The sequence below is a fragment of the Elephas maximus genome, chromosome 7 (genome assembly GCF_024166365.1).
Source record: "Elephas maximus indicus isolate mEleMax1 chromosome 7, mEleMax1 primary haplotype, whole genome shotgun sequence".
Classification (NCBI taxonomy): Eukaryota; Metazoa; Chordata; class Mammalia; order Proboscidea; family Elephantidae; genus Elephas; species Elephas maximus.
In genome coordinates, this window is record NC_064825.1 from 90,082,270 (window position 1) to 90,100,548 (window position 18,279).

The window sequence follows — 18,279 nt, forward strand, 5'->3', positions numbered from 1 at the left end:
CAAGACAGAGTAGAACTACCTCATAGGGTTTCCAAGGCTGTAATCTTTACAGAAGCAGACTGCCACATCTTTCTCCCCCGGAGGGCCTTATGGGTTCAATCAGCTGAGCTTTCAGTTAATAGGACTGAGTCTTAGTCATCTAGTGCTGCTATAACAGAAATATCACAAGCGGATGGCTTTAACAAAGAGAAATTTATTTCTTCACAGTAAAGTAGGCTAAATGTCCAAATTCAGGGCGTCAGCTCCAGGAGAAGTCTTTCTGTCTCTGTCGGCTCTGGAGGAAGGTCTTTCGCATCAGTCCGCCCCTGGACTAGGAGCTTCTCCACGCAGGAACCCCAAGTCCAAAGGACGAGCTTTGCTCCCAGTGCTTATTTCTTGGTGGTATGAGGTCCCCAACTCTCTGCTTGCTTCCCTTTCCTTTTATCTCTTGTAAGATAAAAGGCAGTGCAGGCCACACCCCAGGGAAACTCTCTTTACATTGGATCAGGGATGTGACCTTAGTAAGGTGTTACAATCCCACCCTAATCCTCTTTAACAAAAAATTACAATTACAAAATGGAGGACAACCACACAATACTGGGAATCATGGCCTAACCAAGTTGTGTTGTAGGGGAAAAACATCACAAAGTTTAGTAAAGCAAAAAGAAAGTTTTATTCACCATATATTCAAAAAGACAAAAGTGGGAAGCAGACAAGCACGCTGCCAGAGCCATGTCTGCCCGAATCCAAGGAAATATTACAGAATAAGCAAGGATGGGAGAAAGGACAAGCATGCTGCCACAACCATGTGTGCCCAAGTCCAAGGAAATTACAGAGTAGACAAAAGTGGGAAAACGGACAAGCATGCTGCCACAGACATGTCTGTCCTAGCCCAGAGAATATTACAGGATAGACAAGAGTGGGAAACCTGACAGACATGCTGCCACAGCCAGGTCTTCCAAGTCCAAAGAAATTACAGAATCATTAGCATATATTAACATTGCAAATGGCCAAAACCATTGAAAGCTTCACCTTTTCACAGATGGGCTGGAAATGGTCATCCTACGTTTTGAATTGTCTTTATTAACGATCATTGGTACAGGTTTCAGTAAGGATAGCCAGGAGGGTCTTCATTGGTCCAACAAATTTCTATTCACCATATGTTAACAGAAAAAGATAAAGAGTGGAAAGTCTTTTGTGTTCTGGCTTCTGTGAAAGGTTCCCTAAAAGATATTTTCCAAGATTATTCTATGTATTGTCTTTATCTCAGGGCCCAACTGATGTGTCCTTGTGAGTCCTTTTGAGGTCTTGTGAGCCCAACTCCAGCTGGGTGACATTCTCTATGCTTGAGGAAAGGGAATAATGATTCCAATATTATTTCCTAAATCAGTTGACACATATTTTTGGGGGACACGGTTCAATCCATGACAGACTGTATAATACAAAGTGAATCGTAGTGTAGACTATGGACTTTACTATGGAGAGACGTTAGCTAATAATGGTATATCAATATTAGTTCATCAACCGTAACAAACGTACCACAGGAATGCAAGATGCTAATAAGGTACTGGGGAGAAGAGGCATATGTGGGGATGCTCTGCACTTTCTGCACAAGTTTTCTATAAACCTAAAACTGCTCTAAAAACTAAAGTCTACTAAAAAAAAAAGAAAACAAAAACACCCCAAGATTGAAAATACTGCTGCTACTGTCATTTAGATGATATCGCTTAACTTTTGAATCCCCACGTAGCACTGTGCGTAGCCCTGGGCAGAGAAGGTCCTTAATATGTTTTTTAAGGTGGCTAAGTTTTTTCTGGTCTTTTCTCCCATCTACTATCAAGGATCTGAGTTACCTACGTTCTGGAGAGGGTGGAGGCAGAGTGAGGGGAAGGACCCAAGAGAAAATAGAGGCTATAGCAGCTTGGTGGGCTGTGCTGGGCTCAGCCCGGGGTGCTAGGAGTCCTTCGGGAGGGTCACATAGCTGAGCAGTAAGAGTCAGCCTATCTTGGGCAGGGCCCACCCCAAGGTATGATTGCTGTTGGATAGATAAGTCTGGCATCAATAACTGCAGCCTTTCCTTCTAGATGCCTCTCCATGTCCCTGTCACCTTCTGACCTTCAGGCACTTCTTCTCTAACTATTCCCATGGGGCTTTCCTTACTGTCTATAATGTCTGCTTTCATGAACCAGCAACCCAACAGTATTTGAATATTAATAGAGAATTTGGGGGCACCCAGAAGAATTAACCATAGAAATACAATCTCTTGGAGAAGAGGTTGAGCTATTGGGTAGTCCAGGGTTATAGATTCAAATGTCTCCAGGGGCAGGCAGGTAAAGGCAGACGTAAGCAGGCCTGGCTTGTGACAATAGGGAGTGGCAGGGATTGCGGCAGAGTGGCAAATCAGGCCTCATGTAAAGGCATTCAAATGCCAGCTTTTAGAACCTTCTTCAGGCAAAATAAAAACAAAACAAGCAAATCAAAACAGCAACCCCCTAAATGCAACATGGTATCCTGACTTGAATTCTGGAAGAGAAAAAAAGACATCGGCGGAAAAAATAGTGAAATGTCAAGAAAGTCTGCCGTTTAGTTAATACTAATATACCAGTATTAATTTCTTAGTTTTGACAGAAGTACCATGTTTATGAAGATATTAACATTAAAGGACCCTGAATGAACAGTATACAGGAGCTCCGTATTATTTTTGCAACTTCTCTGTAAATCTAAAGTTATTCTAAAAGTAATAAGTTTAGTAAAAATGCTGTACCCAAAGGTTGAGACCAGTGGTAACAGTAGCTGTCACTTACACACTTGTGGGGCTTACTGTGCCCGATCCATTTAATCCTCATGACAACTCTATCAGATAAGTAGTTAATAGCTTACCGATGAGGAGGGCCTCTAGGTGATGCACATGGTTAAGCGCTCCATTACTAGCCAAAAGTTTGGTGGTTTGAATTCACCCAGAGGTGTCTTGAAAGACAGCCCTGATGATCCACTTCTAAAAGGTCACAGCCTTGAAAACCCAGTGGAGCAGTTCTACACCATACCCATGTACGCATGGGATCGCCATGAGTCAGAACTGACTTGACCACAACTAACAACATTGATAAGAAAACTAAGGTACCCACCCAAAACCAAACCCACTGCCATCGAGTCAATTCCGACTCATAGCAACCCTATAGGACAGAGTAGAACTGCCCCATAGAGCTTCCAGGGAGCGCCTGGTGGATTCAAACTGCCAACTTTTTGGTTAGCAGCCGTAGCACTTAACCACTACGCCACCAGGGTTTCCAAACTGAGGTACAGGTAGGTTAAGTATCTTGCCCAACATCACACAGCTACTAAATGGTGGTGCCAGGATCCCAATCCAAATGCACAGTAATTTTTCGGTGTAGGTTATAAAACACCTCTGTGGGCTCAATGGCTTGCTAAGTCGTTGTTGTTGGGTGTCAAGTGGATTCCCACTCATAGTAACCCCATGCGACCGCATAGAACTTCCCCACAGGGTCTTCTTGGCTGTAGTCTTTACAGGAACTGATTGATAGGTCTTTCACCAGCTAAGCCACAGAGTGGGTTTTGAACTGCCGACCTTTCGGTTAGCAGTTGAGTGCTTAACCTTTGTGTCTCCAAGGCCTTTTGGCTCGCTAGGTGGTGACCTGCAACTAAGAAACAGGGATGGGAGTACAGTGAAGTGAGTGAGACGCTACCTGCAGGTACAAAATTTAAGGGGGTGCCGAAAAACTCAGTCATCAAGGTACATAATATTTTATGCAATACTTTTAAAAATCAAAATTAATGCAAAACAAAACAAAAAAATTAATGCAAAAAAATCCACTAAGAACAAAATATCAAAATTTTAAATATAGACAGGATCAGGGACAGTGTCAGTTATGTTGGAGCCTGAGGCAAAAGGAAAAATGAACAACAATGGTCCTGTCTGAAGAACACACCCCTTGAGAGCACATCAGAATCTTAGGGGTAGGACGGGGCACAGCACCCATTGAGAAGCTCCCCAGGTGGTTCTGATAGTCAGCATCACCTTGCCCAAAGAAAAAAATCATTTCCACCTATATTTGAGGACTGGGGCATTGGTAGCTCAGTGGTAAATTCTCACCAGATCAGGTTCCTTTCCTGACCAATGCACCTCACATGCAGCCACCAATCAGGTGTCAGTGATGGCTTGCATGTTGCTATCATGCTGAATAGGAGTCCCTGCCTGGGTGGTGTAGACAGCTGATGTGCTTGTTTGCTAACCAAAAAGTTAAGGGTTCTAGTCCACCCAGAGATGCCCCAGAAGAAAGGCCTGGCAATCCATTTCCAAAAATCAGCCAATGAAAATTCTATGGATCACAACAGAACATTGTCCTAACTGATCATGTGGATGGTGCAGAACCAGGCAGCATTTTGTTCCGTTGTGCATGGGATTGCCATGAGTCCGTGTCCACTCTACAGCAAATAACATATTTGAGGAAGCTGATACTGAAAGAGGTTAACTTTCACTTATTAAAGGTCATCGCGGGTTAGCAACTAATGACTAAGTGGTGGAATGATGGGGAGCTCAATGGCCAAAAAGTTGCATTTGGGCTTTGGATGAACTGGTATCGCATTCCAGACAGTTCTGCTTCAGGAGCCCTGGGACTCGCCTTTGAGGTGCTCATTAGGACACCAAGGCTGCACATCTGTGGCTGGACATTGTGAGCATTTTACATTTTGAACAATCTCTCTTAGAGGAAGTACAGCCAGAATGCTCCTCAGAAGCAAGTATCCTGAGGCTTTGTCTTGCTTCCTTTGGACGTGTTATCAGGAGGGACCAATCCCTGGAGAAAGACATCGTACTTAGTAGACAGTCAGTGAATAAGAGAAAGAGCCTTGACGAGATGGACTGACACAGTGGCTGCAACAATGGGCTCAAGCATAACAACACTTGTGAGGATGGCGCAAGACCGGGCGGTGTTTCGTTCTGTTGTATGTAGGGTCACTATGAGTCGAACCCAGTTGAAGGCAACAACAACCACCCTCCTGCTCCAGGCTGATTCTAGCATGTGTTTCAGACCTAATCGCCCAGTGCCCGGCTGTGCTTTGCCAACTCACTTGGGAAGTTACAGGATGGGAGGCAGCAGCAGGACAAGTTTCTGCAGCAACACCCGGGGGTTTGGTACTGCCATTAACAATGCAAATGGCGAGGCGTGTCAGTTGATTTATTAAATGGAGCCCTTGGCAAGTCCTTGCACCCTACTCTGGTTTGTCTGTCATCCTCTCATCAGCGCAGGGAACCGGGTGGAAGGGCTACGTGTGCTAACTGAGCTCCATTAGTATTCTGTTTCAGGGCTCCAGATTTACGGAGACTTGTTTCTTAATTTTTGGATCCCAGTGTTTAGAGTCATGAGATCCTGTCATTAGCCCTGTAGGCTCCCACCCTCTCTCTGCATGTCTCTGTTTTCTTTACAAGACAATTCATTTCCTCCTTTTTCAGCCTGCAGGGTCTGGCCCTGCCTGCCTCTCAGCGTTCATCACCAGCCTCTCTCTCACTCCCTCTCTGCCCTCAACGGCACTGTTCCCCCACCAGTCGCCCGGGCCCACCCTGTGGCTTGCATTTGCTTCCCCTTTAGCCTGATGTACATTTTCCCTTTCCTCCCTTCTCCATTCCCCACCCACCTGGCCTCTTCCTCTAGCTCAGTGGTTCCCACCAAGGGGTGATTCTGCCCTGCAGGGGACACTTGGCAAATTCTGGAGACATTTTTGGTTGTCACGACTGGAGTGGAATAGGGATGCTACCGTATTCTAGTAAGTAAAGGCCAGGGATGTTGCTAAACATCTTAAAATGCACAGGACAACCTCCCACCAAAGAGAATCATCTAGACTCAAATGTTTGTAGTGCCAAGGTTGAGAAACACTGCCTAATTAACCAGATTCCACAGTTGTAGCTCAAGCATCACTTCCTCCAGGAAGCCTTCTCTGACTGCACTCTCCTACTGGCCTTACCCCTGTGTGCCAAGCACACACCGGACTATATCATTTTCAGGGCACACCCTTTCTTTCCTTTAAAGTACATCTTTTTTTGTTTTTTTTTGTTTTTCATTATACTTCTATGCTCTTGTTTGATTGACGTCTATCTCCCCCATGCTTGAGGCTCCACAAGGATAGGACCTTGTCTTTTCTCACTCACCGTTGAATCCCTATAGCAGAGCAGGCTGCTTGGCACATAGGAAGTTCTCAACAAACTATTGAACCAATACGACTTACTGGACTGGAATAGCTGGGAAGAGGTTCAGCCTCTGTGTCCAACACAGGAGGCAGCGGCGGTCCAGAGGCAGAATTCCTGCTTGCCATGAGGGAGCCTCGGGTCTGATTCCCGGCCAGTGCACCTCACGTGGAGCCACCACCCATCTGTCAGTGGAAGCTTCCATGTTGCTGTGATGCTGAGCAGGTTTCAGTGGAGCTTCTAGGCCAAGAGGGACTAGGAAGAAAGGCCTGGTGATCTACTTGTAAAATCAGGAATGAAAACCCTATGGATCTCAGCAGTCCAATCTGTAACTGATTATGTGGATATCGCAGGACTGGTTAGTGTTTCATGCAGAAGGTTGCCATGAACCAGTGGGGCCAACACCAAGGCAGCTGATAACAAAAGCTTTGTCCCACTAGAAGCCCAAAATGTGGGTGAACAAATCCAGATTAAGCCTCTCTTTCTCCTTCTCCCTCAGTAAAATTCGCTGAGTGCCTACTATATGCCGGGCACGGTTAGGCACTGGATAGACATCAATGAACAAGATGGAAACTGAACCTGATTTCATCAATCTGCATCTTTTGGGAAGATAGTCATTAAACTCGTGATCACAAGTGTGATGAACGTTCCAAGGAAAGGGAAATGGGCTATGGGCACCTATGCCAGGGGAATCTAAATGTGTCTGGGGGTAGGCAGGGTTGGAAAAGGACCCCTTCTTCTTTCTCCTCCTCCTCAACCTCTGACTCCCATCCCTGGGTTGGGATTAACATGACTAATGTGTTAAATTGTCAGCCCTGGGGAATCATTTCCAAAGTAGTTAAGCACACCCCCAGGGTGCACAGGACAACCACTGGGGTATGTATAGAAAATATTAGAGCTTCTCTTTATAGTTACTTTCATCTCACCCTTGTTTGAGTTTTAATTTGGGGTTATGTTTTGTGATGTACATAATTGTCTTAAATTGGGTCCCCTGGAAAAAAACTCTGACGTAAAGTTGTGTGTAGAAGATTTATTGGAGGTGGTCTCAGAGGATACACCTGTAGGGAGGGGAGGAAGGCAGGACTGGGCGGAGAATGAAACTGACTCACAAGGCTGATGCAACCGAAGCCTCAGCAGATCCTATCGGGAGCTCTGGAGCTGGGATGATCCTTCAGAGTGGTCCTGTACTGAGACAAAGGAGTTGGGTCTTTATACCCCCATCAGTCAGTAACTGGCTATGGGCCATCCCTTTGGAGAGCATGACCTTGGGTGAGCAGTTTCCTGTGGCCAAGGACAGTTTGCAATGAGGAATGCAGCTATGGCTTTAGCCACTGATACTTCCAGCAGTTGAGGGATGGAGCTAGCAGCTCTAAAGAGATGATTTCAGCTCAGCACCATGGTATCTGCTGTAATAATCTATTCAGACAGCAATATTTGTGAATTTCACAAGCACACACACATACACTTTGGGGATACCAAAAAACAAAAACCAAACCTGTTACCACTGAGTTGATTCCGATTCACAGGGACCCTATGGGACAGAGTAGACCTGCCCCATAGGGTTTCCAAAGGTGTAATCTTTACAGAAGCAGACTGCCACATCTTTTCCCCACAGAGCAGCTAGTGGGTTCAAAATGCCAAACTTTCGGTTAATAGCCTTTACTTTGCGTATAGTGTGCCCCCAAAAGTTGCCCTGATGGGTATACCATCCAGAAAGTTCGGAGGCCACTGATTTAGAGTAGCTGTGCCAATTGAGAAAAAACACCAGTTGCCATCAAGTCATTTCCAACTCACAGTGACCCATGTGTGTCAGAGTAGAACTGTGCTCCACAGAGTTTTCAATAGCTGATTTTTCTGAAGTAGATTGCCAGGCCTTTCTTCCAAAGCACCTCTAGGTGGACTTGAACCTCCAACCTTTCAATCAGAAGCTGAGTGTGTTGCCTTTTGCACCACCCCCAGGGACTTCAATTGAGAAAAAGACCTCTTTTTATCAATTCACCTCTACACTTCCTTTATGGGCCCCATGTTTCAAAAAAGATCCTCCCAAGCTGTTGTATGAAGTAGTACATTTATTCTCCCATTTTTTAATTAATGAATGAGAAAAACATTTATTTATAGAAAACAGCACAGGGAACAACCAAAACATCTGATTTGGACTTCTCATATGATTGCATTTTAGTTAACATAGTGGTTAAGAGTCTGGGTTTGGATCCTGGCTATCTGGGTTCAGATACCAGTTCTACTACTTACTATGTAAACTTGAGCAAGTTAGTTAATTTGCCTCATGTCTGTTTCCTCATTTATAAAACAAGAATAATTCAGCACTTCATGGAATTTTCTGAGGATTAGATGAACTAATGTACGTGAAGTGCTTAGGAAAGTGTCTGAGACACAGTAAGCGCTCAGATACTACTCAACATCATTAACGTGTATAGGATTTTTTTCTCCAGGGAAATGAATTTTACCTTTTGAAAATATTGTGGAGCCACTTCTATCAGTGAAGATTAGACTTAGAAGAGATAGAAGTTTATTTCTCTTTTCATGGTTGGTACTGCCAGCTCGTATGCAACTCCACAGTCTTCAAAGGCTGAGGATTTTTCTTGTTTGTTGCTTTGATGTCTTCAACACAAAGGTGTCATTGGACCTTATGGTCCAATATCATCGCTCCAGCTCTAGTCATGACACCTATATTCCAAGCCAGCTAGAAGGAGGAGGGCATACCCCACCTTCCTTTAAGAACACTTTGTGAAAGTTGTACATATCATTTCTGCATCCATCCTATAGACCAAGCTTGGCTAAAAGGGAGTCTGGGAAATGTACTCTTTGTTCTGGGCAGCCATATGTCCAGATAAAATTTAGAGTATCTTTGACTGAAGAAAAAGGAAAATCGATATTAAAAGAACAATTAGCAGTCTCTGCCAATTGCCGCAACTTTGTTCTTCACAGCATGAGGGCAGCTCATTACCAAAAACAGGTTCACTGGTCATTAATATGTTGAATCCAGAAGGACATACAGAACTGTTCTTTCCTTTGGCCTGAAGCTGACCACTCTGATCCATTGAAATTCCCCATTGGAATCTGGGTTCGAAAGTCAGAATGGAATCTGTGTTCAAAGGGTTTCTTTTCTCCTGGTCCATCAAAGGGGTCTGTGTGCTGGGGGCCTCTCTAATCATGCAGTCCCCATGCACCCCTGGGCCATGTAAATCCTTCTACTTTCTCTGCCTCATCCTACAGTTTTCTCCCCTTGGTCTTTAAGCTGGTTGTTCAGCCATTCCTTGTCATCTGGCTTTTTGGTGTTGGGGGTTGTGGTCATTTTTCCTGGCTAGAGATGAAGATTCTATGGGGATTCTATGGGAAAATATTAAACAACTCTGGAAGCATCAAGAGAAGATGGAAAGAATATACAGAATCACTATATCAAAAAGAATTAGTCGAAGGGAGCACAGAAGAGAACCCCTGAGGGAGCAAGAGATCAGTGGGATGCAGACCCCAAATTCTCATAAAAAGACCAGACTTAATGGTCTGACTGAGACTAGAGGAATCCCGGCGATCATGGTCCCCAAAACTTCTGTTGGCCCAGGACAGGAACCATTCCTGAAGACAACTCATCAGACATGGAAGGGACTGGACAATGGGTTGGAGAGAGATGCTGACGAAGATTGAGCTACTTGTATCAGGTGGACACTTGAGACTGTTTTGGCATCTCCTGTCTGGAGGGGAGATAGGAGGGTAGAGAGGGTTAGAGACTGGCAAAATTGTCACGAAAGGAGAGACTGGAAGGGCTGACTCATTAAGGGGAGAATAAGTGGGAGTATGGAGTAAGGTGTATATAAGCTTACATGTGACAGACTGACTTGATTTGTAAACGTTCACTTAAAGCTCAATAAAAATTATTTAAAAAAAAAAAGAATTAGTCGACATTCAAACATTTCAGGAGGTAACATGTGATCAGGAACCGATGGTACTGAAGGAAGAGGTCCAAGCTGCACTGAAGGCATTGGCAAAAAACAAGGCTCTGAGAATTGAAAGAATACCAATTGAGATGTTTCAACAAATGGATGCCGCACTGGAAGTGCTCACTTGTCTATGCAAAGAAATTTGGAAGACAGCTACCTGGCCAACTGACTGGAAGGGATCCATATTTATGCCTATTCCCAAGAAAGGTGATCCAACTGAATGCAGAAATTATAGAACAATATCATTAAATCACATGCAAGCAAAATTTTGCTGAAGATCATTCAAAAGCGGCTGTAGCAGTATGCCGACAGGGAACTTCCAGAAATTCAAACCAGATTTAGAAGAGGACTTGGAACCAGGAATATCATGGCCAATGCCAGCCATTTTTGGCTGAAAGCAGATACCAGAAAGATGTTTACCTGTATTTTATTGACTATGCTAAGGCATTCGACTGTGTGGATCATAACAAATTATGGATAACAATTCCAGAACACTCAATTGTGCTCATGAGGAATCTGTACATGCATCAAGAGGCAGTCGTTCGAACAGAACAAGGGGATACTGCATGGTTTAGAGTCAGAAAAGGTATCCTTTCACCACACCTATTCAATCTGTATGCTGAGCAAATAATCCGAGAAGCTGGACTATAGGAAGAAGAATGAAGCATCAGGATTGGAGGAAGACTCACTAACAACCTGCATTATGCAGATGACACAACCGTGCTTGCTGAAAGTGAAGAGGACTTGAAATACTTACTGATGAAGATCAAAGACCACAGCCTTCAGTATGGATAACACCTCAACATAAAGACAATAAAAATCCTCACAACTGGACCAATAAGCAACATCATAATAAATGGCAAAAAGACTGAGGTGGTTGTCTTAGTCATCTAGTGCTGCTATAACAGAAGTGCCACAAGTGGATGGCTTTAACAAACAGAAATTTATTCTCTCACAGTCTAGTCCATATTCAGGGTGTCAGCTTCAGGGGAGGGCTTTCTCTCTTTGTCGGATCTGGAGAAAGGTCCTTGTCCTCAACTTCCCCTCGTCGAGGAGCATCCCACGCAGGGACCCTGGGTCCAAAGGATACACTGTAGCCCTGGCACTGCTTTCTTGGTGGTATGAGATCTCCAGCTCTCTGCTTGCTTTCCTTTCCTTTTGTCTCTTGTAAGGTAAAAGGTGGTGCAGGCCACACCCCAGGGAAATTCCCTTTACATTGGATGAGGGCTGCGAACTTAGTAAGGGTGTTACGATCCCACCCTAACCCTCTTTAATATAAAATTATAATCATAAAATGGAGGGTGACCATGCAGTACTGGGAATCATGGCCCAGCCAAATTGATACACACATTTTTGGGGGGACACAATTCAATCCATGACAGTTGTCAAGGATTTCATTTTACTTGGATCCATAATCAACACCTCTGGAAGTAGGCAGTCAAGAAATCAAAAGACCCATTGCATTGGGCAAATCTGCTGCAAAAGACCTCTCTAAACTGTTAAAAAGCAAAGATGTTATCCTGAGGACTAAGGTGCTCCTGATCCAAGCCATGGGGTTTTCAATGACCTCATATGCGTGTGAAAGCTAGACAATGAATAAGGAAGACTGAAGAAGAATTGATGCCTTTGAATTGTGGTGTTGGCGAAGAATATTGAATATACCATGGACTGCCAAAAGAACAAACAAATCTGTCTTGGAAGAAGTACAACCAGGATGCTCCTTGGAAGCAAGGATGGTGGGACTGTGCTTCATATACTTTGGACATGTTGTCGGGAGGGATCAGTTCCTGGAGAAGGACACCATGCTTGGTCAGCGAAAAAGAAGAAAACCCTCAACGAGATGGATTGACACAGTGGCTGCAACAATGGGTTCAAGCATAGCAACAATTGTGAGGATGGTGCAGGACGGGGCAGTGCATTGTTCTGTTGTGCATGGGTCAGTATGAGTCAGAACCAACTCTACGGCACCTAAGAACAAACAACAGAGATGAAGAGAACTTAGTGCCATGAGAGGTAGAAATGAAATAAAGCTGACCACCAGGTCCAGCCCCAGGCCAGACTTCTTGAGACAGACAGATAGACATGGTAGTATGTCTTAGGGCTGCTTAGGGCCCACACAAAATTCCAAACATATACTCCGTATAGATTGGCCCCAGCATAGCATTCTAGTACACAGTCAGTACATATGTCTCATCAAATTAATGTATTCTCCTCCTGCAGTGCCTGGAAAAAACCTTCCCTAGCCACTCCTGTTATGCTAGGCAGTCTCAGTTCCCCTTCTTCACTTTGAGGTACTTTTTACCAAAAGCCCCCTCTTGTTAGCCTGCCTTAGTGTGTGCTGGTCCCAGAGGGGGGTGGTGTGAGCTCTCAGCTGTGTCCTAGGGCAAGGCCTTGGGGGATTGGAGAATTCCATTTAGCCACAATTGAGAACAGCTATTGGTTCCCCACTGTCCCTTTCACAGACCACTAAAGACTCCAGCTTATAGTGACCCAATAGGACAGAGTAAAACTGCCCCATAGAGTTCCCAAGGAGTGGCTGGTAGATTTAAACTGCCAACCTTTTGGTTAAAAGCCAAAAAAACCAAACCTGCTGCCATCGAGTTGATCCCAACTCATAGCAACCCTAGAGTGACCCTGTAGGACAGAGTAGAACTGCCCCCATAGGCTTGCCAAGGATCTGCTGGTAGATTTGAACTGCTGACTTTTTGGTTAGCCACTGTAGCTCATTTGTTAGTGAGGCCCAATTACTCATGCAACCCCCAGAGGGCAGTAGACTTTATTCTTTATCAAGACCCAGACAACCCCTCTAGCTTTGCCAGTACTTGCATGACCTTTTACAATAATTTATTACCAAAGCAGAAGGGAACTACTAGCTAACTGGGCATCCACTCTGTACCAGGAAACCTTCCAGGGGCTTAAATTGGATCGGTTCATTAAATCCTTACAACAGCCCTGTGTGCTGGAGAATTTTAGCTCCGTTTTACAAATGAGGAAACTAAAGCTCAGAGAGGTTGAGTGACTCACCCAAGACTATAAATCTGGAAAGTGGTGGGGCCAGGAGTAGAACTCAGATCTGATTCCCAGACTATGTTCTTTATCTTATAGGAGTTGCCTCTCACTTGAATGCATGGAATGATTAGTCAGTGGTGTGGGGAGTAGGGGATGTGGAGAATCAACAAAATTAACGCAATACATATTTACTGAGCTTCTACTAAGTGCCAGGCAAGGGGATAAACAAAGATGAATAAGACATAGCCCCACAAGAAACTTTGGTTTAGTCAGGGAGATAGTCATAGATACAGATTATTTCAGGTCAGATTATCAAGGGCGAAGACATAGCACAGGGTATTATGGAATCCCAACAGCATATTCCATACCTGGCTGGGAATTTAGGGGGTGGGGGAGTCATAGGAGGCTTCCTGGAGGGGGCGATCTCTGAGCCAAACCTTAGAGGATGAATTTGAAGTAGACAAAGAGCCCTAGTGGTACAAAGGTCACACGCTTGGCTGCTAACAAAAAGGTGGGTGGTTTGAACCCCCTCAGCATCTCCATGGGAAAAAGACTTGGTGATCTGTTCCTGTAAAGATTACAGCCTAGGAAACCCTATGGGACAGTTCTACTCTGTCACATGGGATCGCTGTGAGTTGGAATTGACTCTGCACCTAACAACAGCAGAGTGTGAAAGACATTCCAGGCAGAGGGCACAGCATATGCAAAGGTCTGGAGGTAGGGCCCACACAATATTCCAAACATATAATTTGTACAGATTGGCGCCAGCATAGCATTCAGGTACACAGTCAGTACACATTTCTCACCAAATTAACATATTCTCCTCCTGCAGTGCCTGGAAAAAACCCTCCATGTCATTCAGTTGATTTGTTCGTCACATCCTTCTTACATTTTTCACGTGCTTTTTTTTGGACCGGCTCCCACCTCCACCTCCTCTTCTCCACTTGTTTACGGAGAACGTTCTCTTTTCCACCAGCGAATGTTTTGTCATTTTCCTGGGATTCCAAACTGGACCCAACTTGCTTGTGTTCACTGAAAGTCAAGTGAAAGCTATACTGCCTGGGGTCCTACTGAGATGTTGGTTGACCGAAAGCTGCTGTCTTGAGTGAGTGAAGACTTCATAGAGACTGGCTACTTAAGGAAGACTGAGCCCTTCTGCTTCCTCTAACTCTCCCAAGCCTGGTTTCCAGAGAGCTCTGGTATCAACCCATTAAGAGAGTTTTGCCTCTTGTTGGTCCCCAGAACTTAAGTTGCCAGGATGACTAGGGGTGTTTGTGTTTGTCTCCAGTTCCTTCAGCTTCACGTTGCTGTTTCTCCTCCCCTCCATGGTGGGTCCCAACTTCTCTATTTCCCCTTCCCAACTCTCTCCAGTCTCCTTCCTCCCTCTACTCCCACCCCACGTATACGTTGTAATCTACACTCAGGAAATTTTTCTTACAGATTCCAGTCAGGGGCAGAAATTTCTAAGGGTGGGATTTTAATATCAGGTTTCCAGTAGATCTTTCTCGTAGAATTTCCTAGGGTGGGAGCTTCCTTTGGCACCCTTGAAATCACACCAATGTGTAAATAAGGTGGCCCTATCTGTGGGTAAGTACAGTAAGTACATGGGCTCTGCACTCAGGCAAACCTGATTTCAAATCCAGGCTTGGCTACTTCCTGGTTGGGTGACCTCTGGCAAGTGACTAACACTCTGTGAACATAAAGCACTTAGCACAGAAACTGTTTTTACACCACAAATTTTACAGCTTGTCGGTGGCTCTTGAGGAGCCCAGGCGGCACAAGTGGTTTGTAACTGGCTGCTAACCCAAAGGTTGACAGTTCAAACCCACCCAGTGGCTCCGTGGAAAAAAGACCTCACAAGCTGCTTCCATAAAGATTACAGCCGTTGAAAACCCTATGGAGTAGTTCTATTTGTAACTAATGGGGTCACCATGAGTCTGGCACTGACTCGACAGCAGACAACAACAGCAACAAGGCTGCTCTTGAGCATACATTTATTCATTTGACAAATATTGAGGGGTTACTGTGTCCCAGGCTGTATACTAGGTCCTGGGAACAAAGAAATAAACAAAACAGACAAATACACCTATGAGTTATGATCATGTGATCACTTCACAATGACTGAAGGTGTTGATAATAGTCTTCCTTTTCATCTGTGGCTAAGTTGCTTACAAGGGACAATACCCCTGTTCTGTGGATAAGCACTGTAGAAAAGATCACCCATCAACTGCTCTCCCAGGTCTATTATCTGTCTTCTTTGTGCTAGTTTCTGAAAGATTTTTTTTTTTAGTATATAATTTCATTTTATTGTTATTGTTGAGAATAACAGCAAAACATACCAATTCAACAGTTTCTACATGCACTGTTGAGTGGCACTGATTACATTCTTCAAGTAGTATAACCATCTTCACCCTCCTTTTCTGAGTGTTCTTCTCTATTAACATAAATTCACTGGCCCCTAAGGTTCCTATCTAATCTTTCTTGTTGCTATTGTCAACTTAATCCTGTATATAAAAAAAAAAAAAAAACCCAATGCCATCGAGTCAATTCCAACTCAGTCGATTCTGACTTATAGTGACCCTATAGGACAGAGTAGAACTGCCCCATAGAGTCTCCAAGGAGCACCTGGTGGATTCAAACTGTTGACCTTTTAGTTAGCAGCCATAGCACTTAACCATTACTCCACCAGAGTTTCCTGATCCTATATAGATAGATCTTAAAACAGTATAATGCTCAAGTCAGATGTTTTTTTACTAGTTAAGCTAAACTACTGTTTGGTTTTAAGAAGACTTCAGGGGATAGGGTCACTATGAGTCAGAATTCAATTGACGGCAATGGGTTTGGTTTGGTTTTTGGATCGGGGCTATTTTTGGTTTAAGGTTTAAAGATTGTCTCAGGGCAATAGTTTCAGGAATTCATCTAACCTTCATGATTCCAGCAAGTCTGGAGTCTTTGAGAATTTGAAGTTCTATTCTGCATTTTCCCCCTTTTGATCAGGATTCTATGGAATCTTTGATCAAAATGTTCAGTAATGGTAGCTGGACATCATCCAGTTCTTATGGTCTCATGGCAAAGAAGGCTGTTGTTCAGGGAGGCAATTTCCCACACATTCCATTCCATATCCTTTTCCAATTCCTGGCTCTCTTTCTTCCTCTTTTGTTCCAGGTGAGTAGAGATCAGTTGTGTCTTGGGTGGCCTCTTACAAGCTTTTAAGATGCCAGGCACTACACATTGAACCAGGAGGTAGAAGAGAAGTACCAAACACATTATTAGGCCAACTAACTGGGATGTCCCATGAAACCAAGACCCTAAACCTCCAAACCAAATCCCATGAGGTTTTTGGTTGCACATAAGCAGCCTCAGCATCTGCTCTTTTTTTTATTTGTTTTTTTGTCATTGTTTTAAAAATATTTATTACACAACTTTTGCCAATCTAGCCTTTTACAGGTGTACAACTCATTGACAGCAATTAAAATAATCAGTTGTATAACCCTACCCTTAATCAACATGATATTTCCATCACTGTTAACCCTTAGGTTCTGAAACATTTAATTGGTTGTCTGGTCTATGAAAAGCCTCCAAAATGAATTCACTTGCACAGAACCATTAGTTCCAGAATTCACAGATGTCTGACAAAATCATTTGTGGAACACGCTTCTTGGAGCTCAGGAAAATGCTGGGTTGTCATTTAGGTTGAAAAGCCTCTGATTCAATCTGAATGTTTCTACATGTGGCATGAGTATAAAATAATAGTCAGATTTTTTAAATTGTCTTAACACTTTGTGATTATAAATCAGCTATGCTTATTGTAGAAAGGTTGAAAAATACAGAAGAAAATATGACTTATACCAATATTTAGTACTTTGGTGCAGCATTTTCAAAGTGTGGTGTGAAGAACCCCTGGAGATCTGAGAGACTCAGGGGATCCACAGGGTCAGAATTCTTTTTATAATAATAACTAAGCCATTATTCATCTTTTTCACTCTCATTCTCTTCATGTACAGTGAAGTTTTCCAGCAGTTTTATGACGTATGATGATGTCATCACTCTAATGGCTATGGTGTGTGTGCTTGTGTATTCCTGTGTGTTATAATTTTCTAATTTTTTTAAAATAATATTTTATTGTGTTTTAAGTGAAAATTTACACAGCAAATTAGGTTCCCATTTAACAATTTTTATACAAATTGTTCCATGCCATTTTCGCAATGTATCAGCATTTTCATTATTTCCATTCTGTTTGTCCTATTTTCACTAATCTAACTTTCCTTCCCCTCCTTTCCTTCTCATGTTTGCTTTTGGGTAAATGTTGACTATTTGGTCTCATATAGTTGATTGTTTAAGGGACAACATTACTCATGGGCAATATTGTATATTTTATAAGCCAATCTATTATTATTTGGCTAAAAGGTGACCTTCAGAAATATCTTCAGTTCCAAGTTCAAAGGGTATCTTATGGCGACATTCTTAGGAGTTCCTCTAGTCTCTACCCATCCAGTAGATCTGGCCTTTTTTAGGAATTTGAATTTTGTTCTACATTTTTCTTCCATTCTGTCCAGAATCTTCTCTTGTGTCCTTGGTCAGAACGGTCAGTAGTGGTAGCCAGGCACTGTCTAGTTCTTCTGATCTCAGGCCATGGTTCGCGTGGGCTATTAGTCCTGTGGACAAGTTTCTTCTTTGAGCCTTTGATTTCCTTCATTCTCTTGCTCCATACGAGCAGAAAACAATAGTTGTATCTTAGATGGCTGCTTGCAAGTTTATAAGACCCCAGACACTACTCACTGAACTGGGTTGTACAACATTGTCTTTACGAACTGTTGTGCCAATTGTCTAAGTTGTCCCCTGAGACTATGGTCCTAAGCCTTTTAACCCAGTAAACTAATTCCTTGAGTTGTTTGTATATGTCTAGGAAGCCTCTGTAACAGTGCCCCTTTGTGCTTTGTTTATATATGTGTATATATGTATGTATATATATATATGAGTATATATATACATATATAAATGAATATATATGCAGCCACACAAACACTTATAAATGTACACGCATTCACTCACATGTGCCTTCCTATACACATATATGCAAACATATCTATCTACATAACCACATACATATTTTTTGGTTGTTGTTACTGTTGTTGC

The 18,279-nt window shown here is 43.3% G+C and overlaps 1 long non-coding RNA gene across 2 annotated transcripts in view; it reads left to right on the forward strand.

Moving 5' to 3' along the window:
* Window positions 1-18,279, forward strand: part of LOC126078720 (uncharacterized) — a 111,525-nt gene that overhangs the window by 2,557 nt on the left and 90,689 nt on the right. The gene's annotated exons all lie outside the window — the stretch shown is intronic.